General features: G+C 40.9%; 1 long non-coding RNA gene across 1 annotated transcript; it reads left to right on the top strand.

The window, feature by feature from the left end:
* The first annotated feature begins 15,821 nt into the window (after window positions 1–15,821).
* On the top strand, window positions 15,822–25,489 carry LOC149920058 (uncharacterized). Its single transcript, XR_016464423.1, has 3 exons — window positions 15,822–15,863; window positions 25,046–25,253; window positions 25,337–25,489. It is a non-coding gene; the product is annotated as an uncharacterized LOC149920058 (long non-coding RNA).
* Window positions 25,490–27,947: the final 2,458 nt, after the last annotated feature.

The raw sequence follows: 27,947 nt of genomic DNA on the forward strand, positions 1-27,947 counted from the left end.
TAATTTAATAAGGAATGGTGTATCTGTTGGATTGAACAGACAGTGTTCAGATAAGAAAAGTTCAGCTTTTGGAGAGGCATTAGAACTACTTTCTCCAGCAAAGAATGCATGCTGTGTGCAAGAAAAAAGGTAAGATTCATAAATGATTCAGGAAGTCAGAATTAGAGAATAGATGTGGGTGAAGGTTACAATGAGGGGACTTGATTTTGTATCGTATTTTTTAAGAAAGGAATTTGTCCTGGTAATTGAAGAGTATATTTCCTTTCCTTCACTTTTTTTTTTTTTTTTTTTTTTCTCTAATTTATTTTCTTCCATTTACCTGGAAGCACACAGAGCCTAGCAGTGCCACTGAGAAATGAATAATGGTCCGTATATAGAATCATAGAATCCTTAGAGTTGGAAGGAACCTCTGAAGGCCATCTAATCCAATTCCCCTGCAATGAACAGGGCATGCACAGCTAGATCATGTTGCCCAGGACCTTATACATTCTCACCTTGAAAGTCTCCAGGAACGGGCCATCAAGAACTCTGGGCAACCTATTCCAGTGCCTCACCACCCTAACTGTAAAAGATTTTTTCTTTATATCTAACCTAAATCTACTGTCTTTGAGCTTGAAACCATTTTTCCATATTCTGTCACCACAGACCCTGCTGAAGAGTCTGTCCCCTTCTTTCCTGTAGCTCCCCTTTGGATACTGAAAAGCCACCATTAGGTCACCTCTCATCCTTCCCTTCTCCAGGCTGAACAACCCCAGTTTTCTCAGCCTGTCCTCGCAAGGAAAGGTGTTCCATTCCCTGGATCATTTCTGTGGCCTTCTCTGGATGTGCTCCAACAGGTCCATGTCTCTCCTGTACTAAGGACTCCACATCTGGATGCAGTACTCCAGAAGAGGCCTCACCAGTGCTGAGTAGAGGGGCAGAATCACCTCCCTTGACCTGTTGGCCACGCTGCATTTTATGCAGCCCAGGATATGGTTGGCTTTCTGAGCCACAAGGGCAGACTGTTGGCTCATGTCCAGCTTGCCATCCACCAGTACTCCTAGATCTTTTTCGGCAGGGCTGTTCTCAGTCCTTTCATCCCTCCAGTTTGTATTGGTAGTGAGAGTCGCCTTGACCCAGGTGCAAGATCTTGCTCTTGGATTTGTTGAACTTCATGAGATTCTCCTGGGCTCACTGCTGAAGCTTGTCTGGGTCCCTCTGGATGACATCCTGTCCCTCTGGTGTGTACAATGCATCCCACAGCTTGGCATCATCAGCAAACTTGCTGAGAGTGCACTCGACCCCACTGTCAGTGTCACTGATGAAGATATTAAAGAGTATCAGCCCCAGCACCGACTCCTGGGGGACACTACTTGTCACTTATCTCCATCCAGTCATGGAGCCATTGACCACCACTCTCTGGACTCGATAATGCAGCCAGTTCTTTTTCTATTGGACAGTCCACCCAAATCCATACCTCTCCAATTCAGAGAGAAGGATATTGTAGGGTATGTTTATGTTTAAACACATATATTTATGCATGTATTTGTGTAGATACATAAATATATGTGCATATGTGTATTTATATAAACAGAAGTACATGCAGGTATATATACACATTTGAAGAGAATGTTGATTCTTTTCTACATGTATTATAACGTTTTTTGAATGCTTTCTTTTGCAGCAACAAATAAACTGTAGGGAATGAGGAACTGTGTTAAGAATGCAGCACTTTGGAGGGTCTTCAAGCATTGGAAAACATATTAACTTGGCCTACAAGACTGGCCTTTCCTTCCTTCCTGCCATCTTCATCTGCTGAGAGAAAACAGTAGGATTTTGACCTTTTCCATCTTCCACACATTTGGCAAGGTACGATGCCAAAAGTTGAGCCTAATGTCTACAGAAAGATGCTTGCTCCCATGTACTTACCTCCTGGTTAATAAAGATTCTGATCTCAGGTCAACCACGTAGGTTCAAAAAACTAAACACTCTTTAAAATGTCCATATTAATGCTGTTGCTGGAATCAAATCTAAGCATAGATTGAGGGCAAAAGCATTGTTAGTGCATTAGTAATCATTTAAACTGCTCACTCATCACAGTCTTTCAGTGGGTTCAGATTACTGCTGCATTTAAAGTTATCAATAATTATCTAAAGTATTTTGTAGACAAAAGGGAAAAGTAAATAACAGTGTGTTGGACAACTGACTCTGTATTTTTGATAACAAGTGGCTAAGTTAGGCCTCTTACATTAATCTCTCAGAAAACAAATTTTCTAGAACATTCTGCTAAACAATTAGAATCTTTCAAGGCTATGAAGCCATTTCAGCACCAAAGCCTGGCAATGAAGAGGATCTTACACAACCACTGGATAGGTATTATTATATACTTTCATATCCACTGAGGTTTCATAAAATTCTGTGCCATGTCACAGAATTTCATTTTGGACAAATGAAAGTTCACAGTCCCACTTTTAACAATGTATAATGTTTCATGATTAATCGGAAATAAAGACAAGATTTTCTCTGTCAGGTGAGGACAAGCATAAAGAATGACACTGCTCAACATTTATTGCTGAAAGTTATTTTACAGCTGATAAAAACCATTTTGATAATGATTCGTTGTGCTAATTTAATTATTAATTATTCCCTCTTCCTTTTACAGAGAGAAATATCAGCTCTCAGGCAATCAGCAGATAAATAATAAATTATAATAATAATTTTAACAGGAAAAACACCTTCAAGTTCTTGCTCAGTGTTTCTAAGTCTGGATATCTATGTCTGAAAAAAGGCATATCAGAGACCTCTGCAGAGGAGGAAGAAATACCTACACTTTCTCTTTACTCCATTGGCTTTAAGTAATTCAGCAAGACAGAAAGTTGAGCTTTCTACATTAAAAAACAATGTAATTTTTACTGTAATCATCTCAGGACAGATATTAATGACTTGTTTTAGGAATATATTATTTTCTCCTCTCACTGGAAGACAAGTTTTTGTCTGCACTGCCCCAAGGTTTCTGAAGCAGCTATAACCTAGTGCTGCAGGCTAGATGACATGCTGGCCATTCACTCTTCAGAGATAGACTAGATAAGCTGTGAGTCTTCAGTCTGGGATCTCTGGGAAGAAGATGGATCAGAGAGGCCAAAAAGTCATGAAAAACATGGAAAACTGAAGAACAAGGAATTATTTTCTATTTCTTGCAACAAAAAAAGCTCATTAAATATTCAGACGGGAGGTTTCAAACCAAGAAATATGCTTCTTTTTGAGAGCTTAGGTATATTTTGAATGCCATGGAAGTTTAAACTGTAGTCAAAAATGGTTGTATCAATTCAGGGTAGACTAATTGTTGAGATTTTAAACATAAGCAACATTCAGGCCAAAATAACCCACTACAGCCTATGCTCAGAATATGCACAACCATACTACAAGAAACGTTGCTATTTCCCATCACGTTTCCCCAGGTACTAGCTATGGAATATAATGAAGGAGATGAGACAAAGGAAGTTTAGCCTGACCCAATTCTTTTGCTCAATCCTGAGATCAAGAGAGGATAAATGGGCAAATGGCTAAACCAATGAAACTGTCAGTAGTCTCCACTCCCAGTGCTCGGTGACCTTCTCATGGCCCTCAACATTTTCCTGATTTGTTTGCATTATTTCTTCATCTGAAATTTTGCAGCGGTTTCAGTATTAAATGCAATTACTTTAAAAGGATCAATAATGTTGTAAGACGTCTCAGAGTATAGAGTGTACCTAAAATAAAATCTTGACTTCTTTTTTTGGAGGGGAAGAGCTTTGGAATAGGTTTGTGCATATGTTTAAAAAATATGAAAGAGGTTTCTGAATCAGATTAAGTGCTACCTCTTTGGATCCTAATAACTTGGCATGTAGCCAGATAGCAATTTTAGTGATTGACTCGTTTTGTACTGGGAGACTTTCTTCAGATAATGCCCAAGTGAGTCATGAGATCTAATCCAGTTAAAAAGAGTCATGAGGCCCACAATGTTAATTACATTTATGCTACTAAGCAGAGGAATGCTTAATGGAAAAGGACAAGTATAACTCATTTTGAGCTCCTTCCAATGGAGCCAAAATAGAAGTAGCATTGCTCGTGCCTGAAAGAATGAATTTGTCTCTCTTCAAGCTATTCCAGTTAGGAGGTCCGTCAGCACTGAAATGGTCACGATACCATTAGTGAGATTAGAAACGTGGGCAAGGGGCGTGGAAGTTACTAAAATTGATGGTCTTCCCAGAGAGTATAACCTCTGCCTATCTCACTCAGACTGAAATTTTCTTAGATGAGTTCATGTGAGGAGATAAAAAAAATCGTGCCAACTAAGTCCAGAAAAACGTAGTTTTTTTTTTTAATGCATACAGACAGATGCCACATTTTCCTGTACTAATGAAAGAGTGGGCTTGTTTTCTCTGGCAGCTGGGCATAACAAGATAGGAGTCTCACTGAGCATAAGCAATGGAAGAATTGTATTCTGCTCCTTGTTGGAACACTTTTATTTAGAAGAGCTGCCTATATATTCATGGTTTCTTGAAATCTTTGTCTAAATAGATATTCACAGATCTTTCCAAAGAAACTTGCTAGTTTATCTGTTATGCTAATTAACCTTCATCAAGTATGTATTCTCGTGTTCTTCAGTTTCATACATGAAAGGCAAATTTCATTCCACAACCCTTCTCTGTCCTTCTTATTGGCAAGTACCCCAAGGAAACCATAACAAAAACAGTACATACCACATGTGGTAGTGTCAGTTACCCATTCCTGTGCTGGGATAACACACAGTGAGCAGAAAGTCAGACTGTCTAGCATATGTTGCTGTTTGGGCAGGGCTCTGCATCAGCTAGCAGCACAGTGGAGCACTGGAGTTATAAACTGAGTACTGAGGAATCTGTACTCACACTTCATGCAACTCAAGGAGTTGCTCTGAGCTGCTGCAGATCCTGTTCCCAAATGCCCATGAGCAGCCAGAACTCACCAGGTGTGCCCCTGGAGCACAGCATTCAGTGACATTTCCATGAGTCATGAAGTCAATATTTCAATTCCTAAACTTCTCAGCTAAAATGTTTAACATAATTTCTCTCCTGTTCATTTCTGCAACTAATTAAAAATTGTCATCATTAAAATTGGATAAAACATGTCTATTTTACTACTTCACACCTCGTCTTGACTGAAAAGGAACTTTAATGTCTTGACATAACTAAATTGATTGTAAGTTCCAGACTGCTGAAGCAAGTCTTCTATAACAAGATGATCTGTCTTTGAGTCATTTTTGTCTTGACAGTTGCAGACAATGATTTCACCAACTCTAGCATTAAAATGCCCTATTTTCTTCCCAGATGAATCCTAATCTTGTAATCCAGGTGGGGGAAATGAAGATCGAAAAGGTAACACTTCAATTACAGAGTTCAAAAATGCTTCAACATACAACATATAATTTTCTTTGAATCAAATAGGTAGTAAGAAAACACAGCAATTAATGAAATAGATCATTAAGTCATCGATATCATCTTAAAAATCATTTTTAGCAACTAATGATTGAACAGAAATTTCATCAATCCATATTCAAATTTTATATATCACTCTGGACAGTACGTACAGATCTGTATTTTATTTTCATTGTGCCTTCTGATACTGTTTGCCTAAGGATGACCAAATGTCTCTGTTACTGCATGCACTTAATTGCTACTGTCTGGAAAAATACTCACTGAACTACGTAAGACTATGATATTTTATTTATCCACCAGCTGAACTAGACCACCAGTTCTGTCTGCCGATTAGAGATCAGAAAACCAGACTGGGAGTCCTTGTATGCAGAAGAAAACTGTAGTAAATAAAATGTAAAAAACTCAAAGACCATACAACAGTTTTACTCTCACTTGGGTTATCCACTGTGCTTCTGCCAAAATGGTGAGTTTCAGTGCACTCTTTTGCTATGACCTTTGCAAGACATCAGAGCTGCGACAGAATTCCTACCACAAGCACTGCCACTATGCCATTGTAAAGACAGGGGGAGGCAGAAGGCTAAAATTTGAGGAAGCACCCTACAGAAACACAATAAAGTGCCAGTGCTATTTTGTTCTTTCCTCCAGCATAGTACTATTGAACAGTAAGCCATCCTAATAAATTTGTCAGATAAATGGTTATTAGTTGATCAAAGTAGAACCCAATCCCCATAGCAGTACATAGGAGAAAAACTAAAAAGGATGCAGAGGGCTTAAAGATTAATAACAATAAAAAAATTGTTAAAACGCTTGTAAGAAAAATCTCTCTTAGCAATCTTCATTTTCGTCTGCTCCATCAAATTCATTTTTTAAAACTAGCTATTAAAATATAAAATGCCCTGTGAAATATTTTCATTGTCTCCTCACAGCTCCTCTCTGAATTTGTGCCAGCAGAGCTATTAGCAGTGATTGAAGGTGAGACAGCCAAGATGAAATTCTCCAGAGAACAAGACAAGAGACACTTTTCTGCCCTCAGCCCATCAACTATAATGAGTGATAGGCACAGTGCATGACAGGGACTGAAATAGGAGACTGTGACAAAGACGGGCTCAGGAGTGCTTCAGAATAATTCATTCAGTTGCATTTGGCAGCAGCAGGTCATAATATTTTTGTGTACTATGCTGTCAGCGTAGAAAATAAAATACCAAATGGCATTTGCATGCTGGCCCTGTTTCCATCAAAAATAAAGGAATACTGAATTAATCAAATCTTTAAGTGAAATTCTCCCTTTTGCTTTCCACTGCCCTTAGGAACAAAGGGCAGTGTGAGACAGTTGCAGGAGGCTCAGCCAGGCCTAATTAGAAACATACTGGTTATAACTGTTTCTTGTTCTCTTTCTTTCCTATGATGGTCCACACTGTACAATCTTAGGGCTCTACGGATTGGCTGAAGTTGGAATCTTTAATTGACTCCCTGGTGAAAGAATAATTGGAAACAAGGCATCACTTTTAGAGAGAGAGTAATGGCAACAAGGAGCAACTTGGAGAGAGATCAAATTCCAAGGTAAAAATTAGAATCCTAGAAGCAAAATTGCAATCCCAGCTACAATCTCAAGGCTGTCACTTCACCTCACACATAGCAGCCATCTATCCATGCTTTACCTGCTGAAATGAAAGCCCCTGGGAGCCCAATGTCTCCATGCCCACATGGACTCACAGGTACAGTGGCTTGTCACAGCCACGCAGGACACTTCCAAAGCATGTGTATAACCCCAGCCAGAATTTGGGAAATCCAAGTAACATGGATGGTAGAACACTTCTTCAAGGTCTACCACCACAAAGCATGTTACAGATAGACACTATTAGTAGGTTCCAAAGAAATAAGAATAATTCAAGGACTGCAGAAGTGTACCCTAAAAGTATGACTACGCTCTAACACCTCTAACACAGATGTTTCAGATGGCCAGGAGTCTGAAGAGCAGAGTCTGGAGGAAACCAGACTTACAACACAAGCCCTTGCATGCACTGACGCCTGTCAATCCCAGTAGGATATTTCCTATGTTCTTCGGAGTTCCTTCTTTCTCTGTCTCTGATGGATTTGATCTAATAGAAACACACCAGAATTGTCTATTTTGTGATGCACTGTGTAGATGCCATACAAGTTCCCTTCAGCTTTTTCCCAGGAAAGAGAATATACATCCAGGATATGGAAAAAAAAAAAACATTTTACATAGTGACATTAACAGCTTCAGACACTCATTCCTTATCTATCATAACCTTGGAAGCCATTCCAGAAAATGGATGGTTTTCATAGAATCACAGAATGCCTTGGCTTGGGAGGGACCTCAAGGATCATCAAGCTCTAACCCCCCTGCCACAGGTAGGGCTGCCAACCACTAGATCAAGTACTGGATCAGATTGCCACCAGATCAAGTATTTGATCAGGTTACTATCCAACCTGGCCTTAAACATCTCCAGGTTGTATCTGCTCCTTTTTGAAACGTGAGAATAAGGAAATTAAGCAAGCATCACAATGCAGTTAAACAGAGCACTCATCCTACTCTGAGGCTTGTTGGGTACATTTTGCTATTATCATAAACAGTTTTTGTACAAGAGGAACGAAGTGGTTCTGCAGCATGGACTGGCATACGCTATACTTGGTGGGTGCTTAAAGATGGAAGACACGGCATTGAATTGCACCAGGGAGGAGAGGGGACTGAACTTCTGTCCATCACGTCGCAGATGACTGCACTGAGTTTATCACTGGGGAAGAGGAAAGACACTTCCTCTGATGGCATCATACAGGCATGACCTCTTGCTCTATTTAGAATAAAAATGAGTGTAGACACATACTTTCAGGAGTTTTGTCCAAGGAGTCCCCAGAGAAGGGCACTTTTCTCAGGCAGAGGACAGTCTGGCTCCGCAGGCTGTTTGTCAGTCTCCTCTGTATGGATTCCTGCCATTTGCACAGAGGTCATCATTCAAACCAAGCTCTGGTGCCCATTTTAGGAGCTTAACATCTAATATTCTCCAGGGACGTAGCCCTTAGTCCAGTCACTTTATATCAATGGCTAATAGCAAATCCTGCCTTCACCCCAATAGCACAGTGAGCAGGGCAAATTTCAGCCTCCTTGCTTTGTTCTAGGCAAAAGGATACATTATTTTAAATTGCCCTGTGTTGAAGGACTTGGGGTACTGGCAGATGAAAAGTTCAACACAACCCAACAGCATGTGCTCGCAAGCCAGAAAGCCTACCATACCCTGGACTGCAACAAAAAAAGGGGCAGATGAGCAGACAAGGGAGGTAATTGTCAGCTTTTCTGTAGCTGAAGGGGCTACAGAAAAGTCAGAGTGGGCTTTAAATTAAGAATGGGGTTAGATTAGGTATTCACAAGAAATTCTTCACTGAGAAGGTGGTGAGGTGCTGGCACAGCTGCCCAGAGAAGCTGTGGTGCCCCATCCCTGGAGGCGCTCAAAGCCAGGTTGAATGGGGCCCTGGGCAGCTGAGCTGGTGGGGGGCAGCCCTGCCCATGGCAGGGGTTGGGGCTGGGTGGGCTTTGAGCTCCCTTCCGACCTAAGCTGGTCTGTGATTCTAGGATTATAATAGATAATTTGTTAGCTTATTTAGGATGTTCAAATCTGTCTGTGAATTTAAGCTGTATTTCCTATGTATTCTGCTACTAAAAAGCACGAGTGAATTTGACCTAAAAGAAGAATAATACCTGAATACGAAGATCTGATGATTTTGGTTTCACAATGTATGTATACAAAAAAGTCTGAATATTGGCAATCAAAAATATGCAGAAGAAAATGCAAGTAATATACTTCAAAAACGCTATTTTCAGTATATTAGATGACGTTGTTCAAACTTGAAAACTCCAGCATGCCAGTGAGATATTTACCTTCAGATTTAGATATGTTCACAAGGGATTAAACAAAGACCTTCTAACAAATCACAGAATCGTAGAATGGCCTGGGTTGAAAAGAATCTTAAAGATCATCTAGTTTCAAACCCCCTGCCATGGGCAGGGTTGCCAACCACTAGACCCACAGGCTGCCCAGAGCCACATCCAGCCTGGCCTTGAATGCCTCCAGGGATGGGGCATCCACAACCTCCATGGGCAACCTGTTCCAGTGTGTCACCACCCTCTGTGTGAAAACCTTCCTCCTAATATCTAACCTAAACCTCCCCTGTCTCAGTTTAAAACCATTCCCCCTTCCATGTAAACAGCCATTCCCCCTCCTGTTTATACGCTCCCTTTCAAGTATTGGAAGGCCACAGTGAAGTCTCCCCAGAGCCTTCTTTTCTCCAAGCTAAACCAGCCCAGTTCCCTCAATCTTTTCTCTTAGTAGAAATGCTCCAGCCATTTGATCATCTTAGTGGCCCTCATCTGGACCTGTTCCAAAAACTCTACATCTTTCTTGTGCTGGGGGCCCCTCACCTGGACACATTACTGCAGAAGGGGCTTCACAAGAGTCTTCCTCTCCCTGTTTGCCACCCCTTTTTTAATGCAGCCCAGGATTTAGTTGGCCTTCCAGGCTGCAAGTGCACACTGCTGTCTCATGTCCAGCTTCTAGTTCACCGCCAAGTCCTTCTCCACAAGGCTGCCCTCAAGGAATTTTTGTATCTGGATTTGTTGAACTTCATGAGGTTCTCCTGGGCCCACTGCTCAAGCCTATCTTGGTCCCTTTGGATGGCATCTCATCCCTCTGGTGTGTCAACTGCACCCCACAGCATTTGTCATCAGCAAACTTGCTGAGGGTGCACTTGACCTCACTGGCAATGTCACTGATGAAAGTAAGTATTGGTCACAGCACTGAGCACTGGGGGACATCACTCAGCAGTGATCTCCATCCAGACATAAAGCCATCAACTGCCGCCCTCTGGACTCAGTCCTGCAAGCCATTTCTTTGTCCATCAAATAGTCCATCCATGAAATCCATGTATTTCCAATTTAGAGAGAAGGATGTTGTGGACTACCATGTCAAAGGCCTTAGTGAAGTCCAGATAAATGACAACAGTGGCTCTTCCCTTGTCCATTGATGCAGTAACACCATCATAAAAGGCCACTAGGTTGGTCAGATAGGATTTGCCCTTGGTGAAGGCATGCTGATTCTCCTGTATCATTTACCTCCCTGCCTTCCACTTACCTTACCATAGCTTCCAGGAGGATCTGCTCCATGATCTTTCCCAGCAGAAAGATGAGACTAATAGGTCAGTAGTTCACAGGGTCATCCTTTTTAGCCTTCTTAAAAACGGGTGTGATGTTGCCTTTTTTCCAGTCACCAGAGACTTCACCTGACTGTCATGACTTTTCAAATATAATTAACAGTGGCTTAGCAACTAAATCAGCCATTTCCCTCAGGACTCTGGGATGCATCTCTTCGGGACCCATAGGCTTGTGGATGTTCATGTTCCTCAGGTGGTCACAAACTTGATCACTGCTTACAGTGAGAGCGATGCTGCTTCTCTGATCTAGTCCTGCAGAGAAGAACCTGGGGATCTTGGATGAAAAGCTTAACATGGAGCCAGCAGTGTGCTCTTGCAGCTCGAAAAGCAAATGGTACCCTGGGCTCCATCAGAAGAGGGGTGGCCAGCAGGGACAGGGAGGTGATTGTTCCACTCTGCTCTGCTCTTGTGAGGCCCCATCTGGAGTACTGCGTCCAGGTCTGGAGCCCCCAGTAAAAGCAAGACAGGGAGCTGTTGGAGAGGGTCCAGAGGAGAGCCACAAAGATGATCAGGGGACTGGAGCACCTCCCCTACGAAGACAGGCTGAGGGAGCTGGGCTTGTTCAGCCTGCAGAAAAGAAGGCTGTGGGGTGACCTCATTGCAGCATTTCAATACCTAAAGGGAGCCTACAAACAGGAGGGGAGTCAACTCTTTGGAAGGGTAGATTACTGCAGGACAAGGGGAAATGGTTTTAAGTCGAGGGAGGGAAGATATAGGTTGGATGTCAGGGGGAAGTTCTTTACAGAGAGAGTGGTGAGGTGCTGGAACAGCTGCCCAGGGAGGTTGTGGATGCCCCGTCCCTGGAGGTGTTCAAGGCCAGATTGGATGGGGCCCTGGGCAGCCCAGTCCATTAAATGAGGAGGTTGGTGGCCTTGCGTGTGGCAGGGAGGTTGGAGATTCATAATCCTTGAGGTCCCTTCCAACCCTGGCCATTCTGCGATCTGTGATTCTGTGATCCTCTCCTACCAAACCAGACATTTGAAGGCTGTGTGCTGAGCAGTTGTCAGAGAAGACCAAGGCAAAAAAATCGTTAAGTACCTCAGCCTTCTCCTTGTCTGTTGTTATCAGCTTGTCTGTGTCACTCACCAGCAGAGTATGCTATCCTGGAGTTTCCTTTTCTTGTTGAGGTACCTGTAGAAGCCATCCTTGTTCTTCTTGGTATCCCTTGCCAAGTTTAGTTCAAGCTGGGCCTTGGCTTTTCTGACTCCATCCCTACACAGCCTAGCAAAGAGTAGCCTAGTTGCAAATATTCAACTAATCCAGCCTCCTTTAGACTGATTTAAATAACACAAAATGTGAGTATTGAGAAACTTATTAGGAAAGCATTCTTGGTTTTGGATAAGTGCAATATTCATCCTGGGTTTTTAAGCACTTCCCTTAGCCTCTAACTGTGTTCTGTTAAGAAAAATGTGGCGAATAGCAAGAAGATGATTAGCAAAGTGGCAAATATTAAGAATTAATCTAATAATTTTTGATACTATTTTTTGATACAAATTTTGATACTACGGAAGTCAGTTCAGAATATGTTATGTGTCTGCGGGTCAATGGATATTGTTCTATACAATAGAAAGCCAGTCTTCCTATCACTGTATTGTCCTCCAGCTGATTCACATTCATACTAACCATTGTTTTTCACAGTGGCCATAAAAGCTGAAGTGTTGTATCGTCCTATAAATAAAGGAAAAAAGCTGGCCCTACTGAAGACAGTAGCAAAATTTATGTCCCCCTCAAAAGGTTTTCCAGTAAAAGGAGTAAGACATCAAAATAAGACTATCAGTTAAGTAAGGTACAAATACTCCTCATGTAAAATTCAGTGAGCACAGTGAGGATGGATTACAAAGTCTTATTTTAAAAAGATGTGGGTGTCATTTGGTGGCAACAAAAAGAGGTTTATTTTTTTATAAGCTAGCATTTCTCACCCATAAAAGAAGCCCACTTAGATCTGAGTCATGTCAGTGGCTAAGAATTAGAAATGCACTGTGCAGAAGTGATGGGCTCAGTTTCACTCCCCTTGATGAGGCAGGGCTTGGTACAAGGTGCAGCTGTGTGCAAGAGGAAACACATACACCATCCTGGACCAAACAAAACCTCCAGGGATGATCTAATTCAGACATTGTAGAAATCCAACAACCACAAAGACTCACCTCCCAAAATGCAGATAGTTATTTCCGTCTTATAAGGAATCACTAAGCCAGCCTCTTTCTGATTCCAGCTGAAGAGCAGAGGATTTCAATACTCCTTGCCTATTCTATTTCTCTTCAGAAGTGGGTAAGCTTCTTACTCTTACCTGTGAACATAAGGGTCTCCCAGAACTAGCTGGTTTCTATGTAGTCTGAGACACAGCCTAGTATATTAGAAAGTAAGAGCAGAAACATCCGTACTTCCCAGTAGGCTAGGATTTTTTATGTTTTCAATGAAATTATGAACATGGAAAATGGCAGAAATAAAACTTCTGTAATTTCATAAAGAAAAAGAATATTAAGAGTCCTAAATGATTGCACACATTTTATTATTACCAGCTAGTAAACAAATAGGGTATATGAAGTATCGCAACTACATTTTATGAAGTTGGAATCCAACATTCATACTAAGCTTACCTTTGAATCAAGCCACATTTCCAGCAAACCTAATTTTATGCAATTCTACTTTCAAACTTCAGCACAGATTCCCTCACAACAGGGATTAGGGCTTTAATTGAAAAGGTCACCCTGAAACCTTACCAACCTTGTTTGCATAAACTCCAAACCAGGGCTGTGAGCAAGTGGCACAGGCTGCTTGGCTGAGAGTGGTAAAGTAGTAAAGATGGGTAGAAAAAGAGTATGTGAAAGGCTTGGAAAATATTTACATCTTTAACAATCACTGCTCTTTCCAAGAGCTAGCTTAACTTCCTCACACAGGCAACATTTGCCATGAAGAATGGAAGAAAGTTTTCTATAACTGGAAAAGATCCCCATCTTTCAAGAAGTGTTACTGATTGCAGGAGGGACTGTTTGCACAGCAGGGAGCTGCCTAACATGAGGAAGAAAGGCAAATCAGATCCTGAATGAGATGAAGTCAGATGTTTCCAAGCATGTGTGTATATCTCTGAATGCAGTGACTGGCTACCCAAACTGCATGGCCAAGTTAACTCACCTGGAGCCAGACTGCAGGGTCAGATCAGTTTAAGATGAAGCAACTTCCGTTTAGATATTTCCATATGAATGTATTCATATAAGCAAGGATATGAAGCTGTTATTCAAGTCAGTGGAGTGACTTGGCTCAGTGGCCCAGGGACCACATCCCATCATTTTTGCAGTGCCTTGCCACTGAGATCTGCCCAGGGGCTGGAAATCACAGCTTGAGGCCAGCCAGATAATTAGGGCATCTCACCTGGGCTTAGGCACCTGAGCCACACTCCTGCCTCACATGTAAATAACTGCATATCTGTATCTAAATTTGGCTAGCTTGCTCATTTATTCCTGTGTCTGCAGGTACTAACAACTGTACTATATTGCATCTCCAATTGACTCTCCTTTAACATTCAAAAGAATGCTGACTTTGAGCAGAGGAAAATACAATCTTAATTCAAGACAGCTAGAAATAATGAGAGGCTCTTCTATGCACGTATGACTTTTTTTTTTTTCCCCCAGAAGGTACATTAACAGGTATATACAACTTGTTTGCAAGCTATTTTTCTTCTGATGAAAGCACCCTTTTGTTTTTCAGTACCTGGCATCTAAAAAATGTTTGACCAGTCTAACAACATTTCTATAGGCAGAAAAAATATAAGGCCTTTTAATACACAAAACTGAAATAATTATCTCATTTTGTATATTGATTCCTTTCAGAATGCTTTGAGGGCTGCAGGGAGCTTGCTAAAGAAATTCTGATTAATGTATTTTGTCATTTCCCTCTCAGAGGCAAAACAGCATAAATAAAATAAATAGCAAAGTAGTCTCTCTCCAGTGCATGACACAGGCAAAAACAGCATAAATCATCTTTAAGATGTCCAAAGGGAAAGTGCTTTCAGAGTTGTGTTTGCTTATCAGTTTACAAATGAGAGTTTAATCTTTGCATGTCAAAGGTAACAAGGAGAACATAGGAAAGGTTTAATAAAAGTCATGATTAGTTTGCTTCAGTGCTGAACAATAACTTGCTTCTTGGAAATCTGTGGAATGAAGGCTCAGCTGTTTCATTTCAAGTCTAAATGAACTGTACCTGAATACAGTGTTTTTAACTCCCCCATTTACGTTTAATACATTTGTGGTTTGTTGTTGCAGTGGGGCAAAGTCCTAAAGTCCTTACCATGCCCAGATGCCTTTTGCACATAAGCAGAACTCTGAATTTTCTCGGACTTTAGAGATAATTACATCATCTAATGCTTTCTTTCCTAAATTGCTCCTATGTAGTCTCAGGCTTAACGGCGTGCTGATATGATTTGTATCTTGTAAACTGTCAGAGGACTGATGTTTTATTGTGGATGCAATGACTGCAACGAATGTGTGACTCATTACTGCATCTTTTATTGATGGGGCTGGGGGTCACACTGCAGGACATCAGCAGAGGAAGAAAGATGATTTGCAAATTAAACTCTGTGCAAATAATAGCATCTTGCAGGAGGTTGGGGCCATGAATTAGTTGCCTCTCTGGGGGGCTGTTTTTCTACAATCATGTTCTCATTGGTTTAGCATTTTGCAAGCTTCAGTCTGATTTTCTTTCTTAGTCACAGTCAGTTCTTTTCCTCTTTGCCCAGCCATGTTCTCATTGTTATCTGCCAAAACAAACCTGCTTAAACATAGAACACCCAGTAGTCGGCTTCTCTCTCCTTGAGAGCCCTTTCACATGCAGTCAGTCAGTGCAGAATTAAACAGAAACTCTGGAATCCTTCTTCTCCAAACACCCTGCTATCCTGACATTTTTTAACTATTTTGTTTTTCTTCCCCATCTTTCTAAACTGAACCATCATCCACACATAGAATCATAGAATGGCCTGGTTGAAAAGGACCACAATGGTCATCTAGTTTCAACCCCCTGCTATGTGCAGGGTCACCAACCACCAGACCAGGCTGCCCAGAGCCACATCCAGCCTGGCCTTGAATCCTCCAGGGATGGGGCATCCACAGCCTCATTGGGCAACCTGTTCCAGTAATAACCTTGGTCCTAGTGACGTCACTGGCAAAAGACTCTGGAGTGAAGCTGCAATCTCACCTACAGCAGAAATGTCAGGTACCAGCATAATACAGGCTATTACGTACTACATAACTCTCCCACCTCCAACTTCACATTGTCTGGGCTGCAGATGATGAATAACCATTTGTATGTAATAACCAGACACCTACTCTCCTATAACACATATTACTTTCACTCTATTAAGAAACAAACAAACCTACAGCTTGATGAAAACCAAAGGCTTGTCAGACTTCGTGTATTTTTCATGAAGTAACAAGATCTCTCCCAGCTCCACGTAAAGCCACCCACCCTTCATCTTCCACAAACCAAAACAACAATAAATGAATGGAGATGTTTAGACCTACAGTTTAATTTGGCAACTCACAGTTGTTTTGGGATGAGACTTTAAGTACGTTCCATAGAAGAAGGAAGGGCTGCAGGTAGTTTTGAACTATTTGTGCTCCCTGCCAGCCCCAAGTAGATGAGAGGCTGTGGGATTCTTGCAGTCAGACAGAAGAGCTGCAGTTCTGGGCTGAGGCGGGAGGAAATGGGAGCAACTGGGGAGCATTTCAAGATTTTCTCTAGAAAGTATGGGGAATTATCATAGATAGGAGGAAAAGCAGCTTTATTACAGGCACACGGTAACATCATATGCAAACAACTTATCTTAGGCTACAGCTACAACAGAGCAAGTGATTTACTCGATCTATGAGATGACCTGATGGGATGTACCTCTGCAGACCTGCTGCAGTTTCTCCTACTTTCACTTTCTCCATTACATCCCATTTTTTTTACTCTTTCACTAACATACTGAAGAACAAAATCAGGGCTAAGTCATCATATCTTTCACTAACTAGTCATGGACAACTTCCTGGGGACAGTGGAAGAAGTATGGCTTCAGCAATTATGTCAAACTGAAAATTCTTTTGCTTACATTGAATTTCCCTATCATCTTGGCAAGTTTTGCAGTCAGTGACTGCCACTTGCTCCTTATTATGATAATCATATTTCTATTTATACATATGCCTATTCCTAACTGTAATTAAGAAATAAAATATTAGTCAAAATATTAGTTTCAATATTGTATATTAAATAGGGAAATTTGTACATCTTCATATTTTAAATCCAACAAGGATCTATCAGATAACATCTGGCTCTGGCAGAAGTAATCTATCACTTCAGAGATTATTCATCTGTTAAATAAATAAGAAGTATTTTTGCTCACAGCCACTGTAGCTTTAATTCTTTCTTAAAATACTTACAGGTCTTGTGCTGGATTTATTCTGTATTGCCATTATCACTATGTAGTGGGAAGATAATACTGAACTTGTGGATGACTACACTGAATCTGAAAGTTAGCACGAATCTGTTTAAAGCTTCTGACTATTTGTATTAGATGGTAAATATTAAATTTCAGTCTGATGGTTATTCTGAAACCAGACAAGAGATAAAACAGGCAAAAAAACTGAACTACAACAGCAATAGTCAGGACTCTTTGGTGTCACCATATACATCACTGTTTCCAAAAGGCCAGACAGAGCTAGACCTTATCTAAGGAGGATCTTCTTAGTGATCCATCAGTCCCATCTTGTATTCTCTTACCTTGAATAAATTATGCTAGTTAAAACCAATCGCATTGCCCTCAGATTCACCCAGAGCTCTCAAAGAAATGAACACTCTGGCTCCCTCTTTTTCTTCTTAACAACCCTGAAAAGAATACACAGCTCTTTGAAAATGGCACTATTGAATTTTGCAACGTACTTATTGAATTTTGATTATTTGATCTTGGGGTTACTGATGCACTGCATTTTCTTATTAGCATACTTTTGAAAGGTTGTGAGGAATATTGCATGACTGTTGTTTCACTGAATATGTGTAATGTAGATAACTTCATAAATACTTTACCAGTATATACTAGCATCCAGAAGAGATCATTATAACTAAGCAGTAAGTAGATTGAATTCCTCCAGTCACTGAGTTGCTAGTAGCATGCAGAAAACCCCAAAGCCTATATTTATGAGGCAGAATGAGCAAGTTTTATGAAGAAATACAACGTTTTGCTACAGTTGTCTTCATTTTGGAAAAAGGGTTACGGGATACCTTTAGCAGCTGTAGCTGAGTTAATAGCTCCTTGATGTGGTGCCACAACAAACATCTTCTTTCAGGACAGTAACTTACAGCTATCCATGACTTATGTCAAATTGAAAACAAAAGGAGGAAATGTAGGTCAGGAGAATCTCTAAAACAGTTCTTGCTGAAGCAGCTGTTTTAAGAAGATCTTCCTATCAGTTGAGGGCATCTGGCAAATTAAACATATGGTTCAATAGCACACTGGGAGCCCACTGAAACCCAACCAGGCTATAAATGACATGCAAACTTCTGGTTGTTTTTTTTTTTTTCTGATGTTGCCAATGGACCTCTCTTTATAAAGCCTTATAAAGGACTATTATTTTAATCTACTGTGGGTTTTTACTGCTGTTAGCTTCTACAAACACTGCACAAAGAAATAATAAACCAATTACTCTTACTTTTCCAGCCTTTGTCTTTTGATGAGGAAGGGAAAAAGAGAAAAATATCTTCCACAGGCAGCAAGTGTACCTAATAAGTGCACTAGTGCTCCTCTAACAGGAATAACTCATTCTCAATTTTAATGATAGCTGCTTCTTCTATATCCTGCTATTCTCACAATTCTGTAATAGATTTCAGTGCTTACAGCAATGTGACCACAAGTCCTTATCACTGTTCAAAATCCATGTGTGAAAAAAATTTAATTTTTCCATAGCTTCCCTTACTGTATGGCATCACATTGAGTCATGTTTTATTCATCATCTGCAAGATTGACTTTTCAAAAAAAATTCTTCCCTACAGTTCAAAACAGCAAAAAGTGCCTGCATGTCAGTCATTTGCTCTATAAACTGTAGCTCTAGGGCAGACTTTGACCTGGAGCAAAACAAGAGCATCTTTATGGAAGTAAATGCAAGCTGTGTAGCAGAGAGCTGCTGGAAATCCGTGTTCAAAAACAAGTGCATTCTGCCATAGAGGATGTAGCTTTTCTTGCCAGAATAGAAATCTTTTTTTGTAATAAATATTGCAGCTCTAATGGTTAGGGAACTTCATACCTACATTAATTTTGCTTGGCACCCTACAGTCTCATATGACTTCAGACAGTTGGGTTTCTTCTTCCTGTGAATGTGTCCAAAGGCTTTTGTGGCAAAGGCTTCATTACAAAAAATTCCTTTTTAGTATTACCAGTGCAAGTTATTTTGTTAAATCTGATGTGATGAGTCAGACAACAAATGTGGAGTTTTCATAGTTTTGTGATAAAGCTCTGAGAAATGCAGAAGTTAGAGCATACAGCTTCTCTCTAACATAATGGGTGAGGATGGATTGCTGATCTGAGGCTGTAGCTAAGTAGAATCATGGAATGGCATAGGTAGGAAGGACCTTAAGGAAGGGACCTTAAAGATCATCAAGCTCCAAATCCCTGCCATGGACAGGGTCGCCACTCACTAGATCAGGCTGTCCTGGGCCCCATGTCGAGATGCTTTCTCTTGAAGTGTACAAGAAATATGTCATCTGCACTCAAAGCTCCATACTCTGTCTCCCGAGGCTTACCAAACATAATGGTATTTAGATTTCTGCTGTCCTAAATGTGCAATAAATCCGTACCTTTTTAATCATCTCTGCCATGCTGATTCAGTTGTATAGGTAAAGGCTGAGGAAAACAGACACAAGATGTGCTTCTGATGCACCTTCATATCAAGTAACTCTGCATCAAAAGAGTAAAAAGAAGGGGAAGGCAGGAAGTGGAGAAGAATTACTTTGATCCTGTCTTGCTGCTGTGTGCATAAACTACCTGCAAGTCACAATCTACTGATTACAAACTATGAGATTGACATTTAACTATAAAAGAGAAGATTATATGCAACTTTTCATATTCAGTTCAAACATCATTTTGCAACAGTCCCCGCACTGTATCCAAGAAGCTGAGAGTGTGGAACTCTGATGGCTTGAATATTTAACTTTTTTATTTTCTGGAGATGCCTTTCTATTGGTACCGTGAAAAATTGGCCTCAACAGACTGTTAACAAAGTTGTAAAGTCCTTTATTTTACTGATGAAAACAGAACTCCTTTACCAGAGTTTTTTTTTAGAGAATCTTAGTCAAGTAACTGTACATTACTAAAAGAAACAGCAGTCAAATAGCCACTAGCTGTCAGTTTATCCAGTGTGTGTTAGATATGGTACTGTTCATGCAGACCATGTGTGTCTGAAGAGCTCCATTTTAGAGCAGTGGAATCAGGCAGGCACCGTAGTGCAGCACTGCACAAAGGTGGCATGGGTCTGGAAATATGAGGGAGGGCAAAACACAGATACCAAGTTAGCTGCACCACAGCAACTTTTCATTCATGTCCCAGCTCTTGTATTCCGTCTTCGTTCCTTTCCCTGTATGCTGTTATTTCTCCTGACCTCTTGAGTGACAAACCAAGGTTTTAGGAGTGACTCCAGTGACAAGCTGATGAAGTACTTAGCCATAATTGGCACAATTCTTTATTTACAGAAAAGTTTCATCTCAATTTCTGCTTTCACCTTCTGCCCCTTACATAATTAACATGGAGTTGGTTATACTAAACTCTAAATACTCTCTCTGTATAAATAAAACCAGTCCTTATATCCTGTCCATCTCACTTAACTGTTCCATTTCCAAGTCGAAAGCAGATGATACACCGTTCCCACTCTGTTGGATTTAGGAACCAAGAAAATAACATCTAATTCAACTTCTTCCTTCATCTGGGGATTGTCTGCCAGCAGTGTCTGATTTAAGGTCCTTACCATTGCAGAAACAAACTCAGGAAAGATTGCTGTTGTACCTGATTAGAGCCCTGCTTGGACTACTCAGAATTATTCAACAAACAGTTTATTGGTGAATAATGCATGACAGTCAGGCCACTCATCATCATCATCATCATGTGGAGAAGCAGTCCTTCACCAAGCAGCTTCCCTGATGCCAATTAGCACTGATTAGCCATCTCCCTGGGCTGCAGGAGCTTGCACTGGTTCAGCCCCAGGACTCTTGCTCCTTCTCTCAACCTCTGCACTTCAGGATGCTGTTGCCAGGGCAACTTCTGCCAAGGTTTTAGATTCAAATTCTGATACCTAAACATACAGTGTCCTTGTTATTGTTCTGCTCCTTCACTCCATAGGCTTCTTTCAATAAACCTATTGTGGAGATTTACCAAACAACAAAGTGAAAGGGAACATGAGCATGGGTGAGAAGATTACTTTTCTAAGTCAGGGAGAGCTGCAGAAAATAAGTTCAGCTGGCCACAATGCTTTAGACTATTTATCACATATCCAGTGATCAATATGTTTGAGCTCTATCACTCCCACCCTTACAGCTGGTCCCAAATGTTCCAGATTATTTTGTGCTCTTTAGGGCACCGAGGCAGATTGGACATAGACTTAAGTATATACATCATGCACGTGAAAAACTCAACTAAAAGAATATTACATAGGCTATGAGAATATATTTGAGCCTGGACAAACAGGCCATAGCTCCTAGGATCCTGCTGAATGCATGAGGTGTTCTCCATTCAGAACTATGTGATTGAATTAGGGGTCTGTGGAGTAATTTTATATATTCTCAGCAATATATAGCATCTTGTGTTCCTGAAAGTCAGGTGAACTGAACACTGAAGAGGATTTTGTCATTTTTTTCAATCTAGTACTTGAACACTGTACACACGCTGATGCTATTTAATATGCACTGTGATATCTTTTCCTTTTATTTACTGTTCTTCTCTCATTTGTATAACCTACTCTTGCCCAAATAGCACATAGACTCAGCTCTTCTACATACATCACTTACATTTCCAAACTCCCTTTCTCTGCCTCTCTTGGGGCAGAGATGTTTACCACGTTGCTTCCTGAAACTATCTTAAATGAAGGATCTATTAAATTCAACATTTAATCCAACTCATAATGAGTTAACCTAATCCATCAAGCAATTGATACATTTTAAATGGTCAAACTGCACCTGAAACCAGTTTGTTCTGAATTATTTTTCTGACTTTAATGACATAATTCATGCTTAATAACACAACTATAGTTGCAGCCCAGTAGCTCTGAAGTGCTCATTTCAGACTGGATGCCTGAGGCTTATTCTCAAGCCAGAGGCAATCACATTTGCTATCTTTTCTGACTGCCACAGACACAAGAATCAAGATCTGCTTAGAGGAAAAATCCTTTCCAGATTTACTTGTTTGTTTTGTAGATGACTTTTTTAAAGGGGAGGAAGAGGAAAGACAAAAGTGAGACATCTGCGTTGGGCTCATTTCAGGCTTGGAAATGAGAGTGAAGGAGATGTTCAAAAAGTATCGTGTTGTTCATTTAAGGAGTAAAAGAAAACAAAGTGCCCACAGGCTTTAAAATGTCATGACATTCTTGTATGGAAAAGTGAGAACTTGCTCTCCAGAAAAGTCTCTGTTTTCATTTTTATGCAGAATTGCAACACAACTTAAAACTCCATTTTTAATTAAATTGTTGATCAAAGCCCCCTACTAAAGGCTGAAAAGGACAGAAAGATGGTTTTTGTCTTCTTTTATAATACATAAATTTCAGCCTTGCATTAAATACATTTCAGAAAGAGCATTATATTGTAAACTGGTCAAAGCAGGCAATGTGCCCTTATGGGTAGAGTACTCTATTCCCCAGTGGCACTGGCTGCTTTTTCATACAGAATTTCTAAGCCATCCTTTTTAGCAGCATCTATCTGTGAAAGCATTCAGTGGTGCACACAATAACAAAGCACAAAGGGTGTTTATATTTTAAGCCACACTGTAAATACAGAAAAGTTGACCTTAAATCACTTATCACAGTAGGAAATGAAATTTTGTGTTTAGAATTGATTGCCAGAGGACAGAAGTGGAAGAGAATCCAGAGTTTCCTAGTTAGTGGCTGGTTGTAGTGTGAAAACACTGAAAACAGAAAGATTGCTGGAGTTCTGTTCATTGGAGGCTATTTTTCTGGTGCCTACAGAAAAAAAATGTGCCTAGGTTAGTTATCCTTTCCTCCACTAAGGCCCACACCATATCCCACTTATGTCATATGGTTGCCCTGAGCACAGGTGAAGAAGGCAATCCCTGCTCACACCTTGCAAGTACCAGCAAGATGGACCATAATTCACAAACAGGTAAGCAAGGTTGCATCAGAGAAATAAAAGACACAGCTGTCAGTTTCTCCTGTAGTAAATATAATCCCCAACACCTCAGACTCAGGGAGGTCAGTCCTCCAGTCAAGAAGTAATTTCACACTGAGTCAGAGAATCATGGAATCGTAAGATTGGAAAAGACCTACGAGATCATATAGTCCAACCATCCTCCCATTAGCACTGCTATCATAAGCCACTAACCCATATCTTGTAGCTCCTCATCCAGACTCCTCTTGAACACCTCCAGGGACAGCTACTCTACCACCTCCCTGAGCAGCCATTCCAGAGCCTGACCACCGACCGCCCTCTGAGAGAAAATGTTTTTCCTTATGTCTAACCTAAACCTCCTCTGGTACAATTTGCAGCCATTGGGTTTCTGTAAAGGAGGAATTATTTCACCCCATTTTGATTTCCTCAGAATCCAAGTTGTTCTGGAGAAGAAGTGATATTTCCTTACGGAATCTATCCCACTCACACAGCAGCTGGTCCCACTTACGTTGCTGGGGAGTTGCCCCTAAAGTTTCTTGAAAAAAGAGAATAGAAAGGGGAAACTGGGATTTCTGAAGGCAGATGTTCTCTCTTTGTCTTCCACCCAAGAGAAGAAACAAAGCTGAAATAAAGGTTAAAAAAAAAAAAAGAAAAAAAAAAGAGGCAAAATAAATGGGGATGTAAGAATAGGACACAGTCCTGTTGAAAAGGACTTGTGTGTACTGGTGGATAGGAAGCTGGACACGAACCAGTAATGTGCCCCCGCAGCTCAGAAAGCCAACTGTACCCTGGGTTACAACCAGGATACAACAAACGAAGCAGGGTCAGCACAGCAAAGAGGTGATCCTGCCCCTTCTACTCTGCTTTGGTGAGGCCTCACCTGAAGTACTGCATCCAGATGTGGAGCCCTCAGTACAGGAGAAACATAGACCTGTTGGAGCACGTCCAGAGAAGGGCCACAAAAATGATCCATGGAATGGAACACCTCTCCTAGGAGGACAGGCTGAGAAAGCTGGGGCTGTTCAGCCTGGGGAAGAGTAGGCTCAGGGGAAACCTGATGGCAGGATTTCAGAATATAAAGGGAGGCTGTAAGAAAGAAGGGGACAGACTCTTTCATGGGGGTTGCTGTGATAGGACAACAGGAAAGTTCAAACTTAAAGAAGGGAGATTTAGATAAGATATAAGGAAGAAGTTTTTGTTTGTTTGTTTGTTTGTTTGTTTACAATAAAGACAGTGAGTCACTGGCATAGGCTACCCAGAGTTGTGGTAGAAGCCCTACCTCTGGCAGCATCCAAGGTCAGGCTAGATGAGGCTCTGAGCACCCTGATCCAGCTGTAGGTGCCCCTGTTCATTGCAGGGGAGTTAGACAAGATGTCCTTCAAGATTTCCTTCCAACTCAAATGATTCTATGGTTGTATAAATCAGTGCACAGAGGATGAAGGATACAGTGAAAGCTGGGACCTCCAGAAAGAAGGAGTGCTGGGACTTAGGGCTAAAACTAAGAGCATAAAACCTACACGCTGAGCAGGAACCTCCCTGATCTGCACAACAAAACTTAGAAGGAGAAAGGCAGGGTTGAAGTCTCATCTGCTGCCAGCAGCACTGCTTACTCCTAGGAAAGTGGCATCAACTCAGCTCCTGGGGAAAGGGGACTCCCCCACCTCCAAACAAATGCCCTTTCCACTTGCTGGGAGCACCAAATCCAGTTCCACTTTTCTCTGGGGAGGTTTCTTCCTGTCTATCCAGATATTCAATTGAAACTGCAACAGGACTGTATTGCAATCCTTCCAGCCTACTTGTCCCTCTTTTATAATTTATTTTAATAGCTGGTGAGAGCAATCTGTGCCATGGGCCAGTGATTACCTCACTCATCCAGCTCCAGTTGTTTATCCACAGGCCAATGGATAACTCAGGAGCATTTCAAAACTGCACTCCTTCCTCAGCTGGTGAGGACTGGGTCTAAAAGAAAGGACTGAGAACATGAGTTTCACATTCAGACTAATCAGACTAGACTTGCTTTTTCTTTTTTTTTTTTTTTTAAGCTTTGCTAAGGGAACTCATCACAGATGACTGTGACTACTTGCAGAAAAAGGCATTGATGCTTCCAGCATAAGGATCCAGAAGTGCTGAGTTCTGCTATTCCCAGTGTCACAAGAAGAGGGAGAGGACCTGCTTGCAGATTTCCCATCCACTGTCAAACATGTACCCCAAATCCCAGGAAGGAAGCCTTGTTCTGCCTTCACTATTCACGTAAATACTGTGACCATGCTCATGTCTACTCTTCTCCCTGCAGCTCAGATGTAGATGAGGGACACTCATGTTTCTCTTCACAGGAATCAGAGCAAGGCTGCCCTAAAAGCTAGTGGCCAAGAAGTGCTCCCAGATCCAAAAGGCTGACTTTACTTAAGCATCGAAGTTCAGAAAAGGACTGACAAATCAAAATAGCGAATGAGAATGAAAAAGTCTGCTGGTGCAGACTTTTATGAGTACAGCTAAGGATACATAGACTTTGAATTTTCTTGTCAAGTTGGCAACATATACAGAACATCCTAAAAACGTTCTGATTAAGTGTCCTTCTTAAGACTTAATTGCCCTGGGATGTCCTTGATTAAAGGATACTAAGTGTTTGTTCTTCTGATTAGGGAACATTAAGTGACCTTTACTTGTCTGCTTAAACAAAAGAACATCTTGTCCTAAGACAATATTAGCTAAGTTTTAGTCTTAAAAATGAACACAGTACTGTGGTAATTCAGCAGAAGACTACAGAGCAATAAATCTTTAAATCTCGTGAAGGAGCCTTAACCATGCAAGTCCCGATTTTAACTTTCCTCTTCCCATTGCTCCAGATCTGAGGAAAAGGTAACTAAACACAGTTTGCTAAGAAATTACACACCCTCTCCAACAACAGTGCTGTCAAGATCAAGAGAGTTAGCTACTAAAGTGTCAAACTGTATATGGGGAGAGCAGATTTTTGCCTGCTCATGGAACTAATTAGTAAGGTTGCATGGAGAGCTCAAAGGGTTATAATAAATTGGGTTACATGGGCCAGTTCTCTTTATGTCATCATAAATGACTTACAAGTAGGACTGCTAGGTGTTCTGAACAAGTTTATTGATACTCAATTGGTAGGTTGACTCCAGCACAGGTGGAGAGGCCTAATAGAAATATCTAGACAAATTAGAGAACTAGGCAATGAGTAACCATATGACGTTATTTCCCCTGGTCTTACATTTTTTCCATTTAAACTCTAGGAGATCTCTGTTCAGCCAAATTTTCTGCTGAGCCTGCTTGCTTTCTGACATTCTAGGACTGCTCATTCCTGCGATCTCAGGAAGTGGTTCTTAAGAAGTGACCAGCACTGATAGGCCCTAATACCATCAAAAGCAGGATCAGAGGGGCACTCCCCACATCTAGGGTTGAGGTTTTGGTGGCAGTTGTGTTCCTACCACAGAAGATTTTATATTTAACCACTTCATGATCACTACATCTAAGATAGGCACCAATCACCTCTTCACTCATAAGACCTTTTCTGTTATAAGCAACAGATCTAGGAGGGCACCATCCATCATCAGTATGCAAATCATTTGCTCCAGATACACCTAAACTATTTCATAGTCATTTACTGAAGTCATTTGGTACTCCAGGAAAATGAAAATCCTGTACCACTTACACAGAGAAAAGTTGTAAGCTAACAGAATGGAATAAGATATCTGACTAGTCAAGCTTGGAGAATTGTAATCAGCAACATTGAATCCAGTTGGAAGTATGAAGCTGAATGGTATTCCCCACACATCAGTGCTAGGCCTGAACCAGCTCAATATTTTGATTGACCACCTAGACAAAGGGAAAGAATACATTCTCAACGAATTTACTGATGATACAAACCCAGGAACAATAACATCCAAAAAGCAATGTCCCACCCTCACTCATCATACACCATACCTTTTCAAAAGACACTCAAATCCAGAAGGGATCCTTAATTGGCCTCAGCTGTTGAACCAGGTGTTTTCTAACAATTCTTTCAGCACTCTGTTTGAAACAGTTTTGTTGTTATTAATTGGCTTTAATTAGATGCTCTTTTATAAGGGTTATTGCTGAGTGTTTTTATTTTTTCTTACTAAGGTTTAGTTATACATTAGCATAAGGTCAGGTTGAAGGAGAAAGTGGAGGTATGGAAGCAGCTTGTTTTGGTGCTCTTGTCTTTTCTACTATGCTATGCTGTTTCTGCTTGATGTTTTCTATAAGACAGAAGGAGAACAGATTTTCAGGACTTATGTTAAATCAGTAATAGAAGAGGCACTGAGTAATGCTGTGATCTGTTGTGGTTTTCAGTGTTTTCTTGTAGCTGTTCTTAGTAGAAGATATTCTGAGCTGTAGGACAAGACAAAGAGATAAGTCAAAAACATGGTATTTTTCTTAAGCAGTTTGTATTGTGATAATGGCATTCACTTATGAACTAAGGTAGCACACAAATGTTTGTAAGCCATTTCTGTTTACAACTAAACGTGCATCATTTTTAAGACACTAAAAGAAATATGTGAGAGATATGCTCACTTCATTAAGGTGTGATTCTGTGATCAAATTCATTCTCCTCTTTGACTCAGAGACTCAGTTCCAATTTTTATCAATTTCTATGCTTCAAGACATTCGAGTCCAGCGGAGGGCCACGAAGATGGTGAAGGGCCTGGAGCATCTCCCCTATGAAGAAAGGCTAAGTGAACTGGGTCTGTTTAGCCTAGAGAAAGGAAGACTGAGAGGGAACCTGATCCAGGTCTATAAATATCTAAGGTGTGGGGGGCAGAGTGGCGAGGCCAGACTCTTTTCAGCAATACATGGAGACAGGACAAGGGGAAACGGCCAGAAACTGCAGCATAGGAAGTTCTGCACAAATGTGCGCAAGAACTTCTTTACAGTGAGGGTGACGGAGCACTGGAACAGGCTGCC

This window comes from Phasianus colchicus, chromosome 1 (genome assembly GCF_987193195.1).
Source record: "Phasianus colchicus chromosome 1, bPhaCol1.hap1.1, whole genome shotgun sequence".
In the NCBI taxonomy this organism is placed as follows: Eukaryota; Metazoa; Chordata; class Aves; order Galliformes; family Phasianidae; genus Phasianus; species Phasianus colchicus.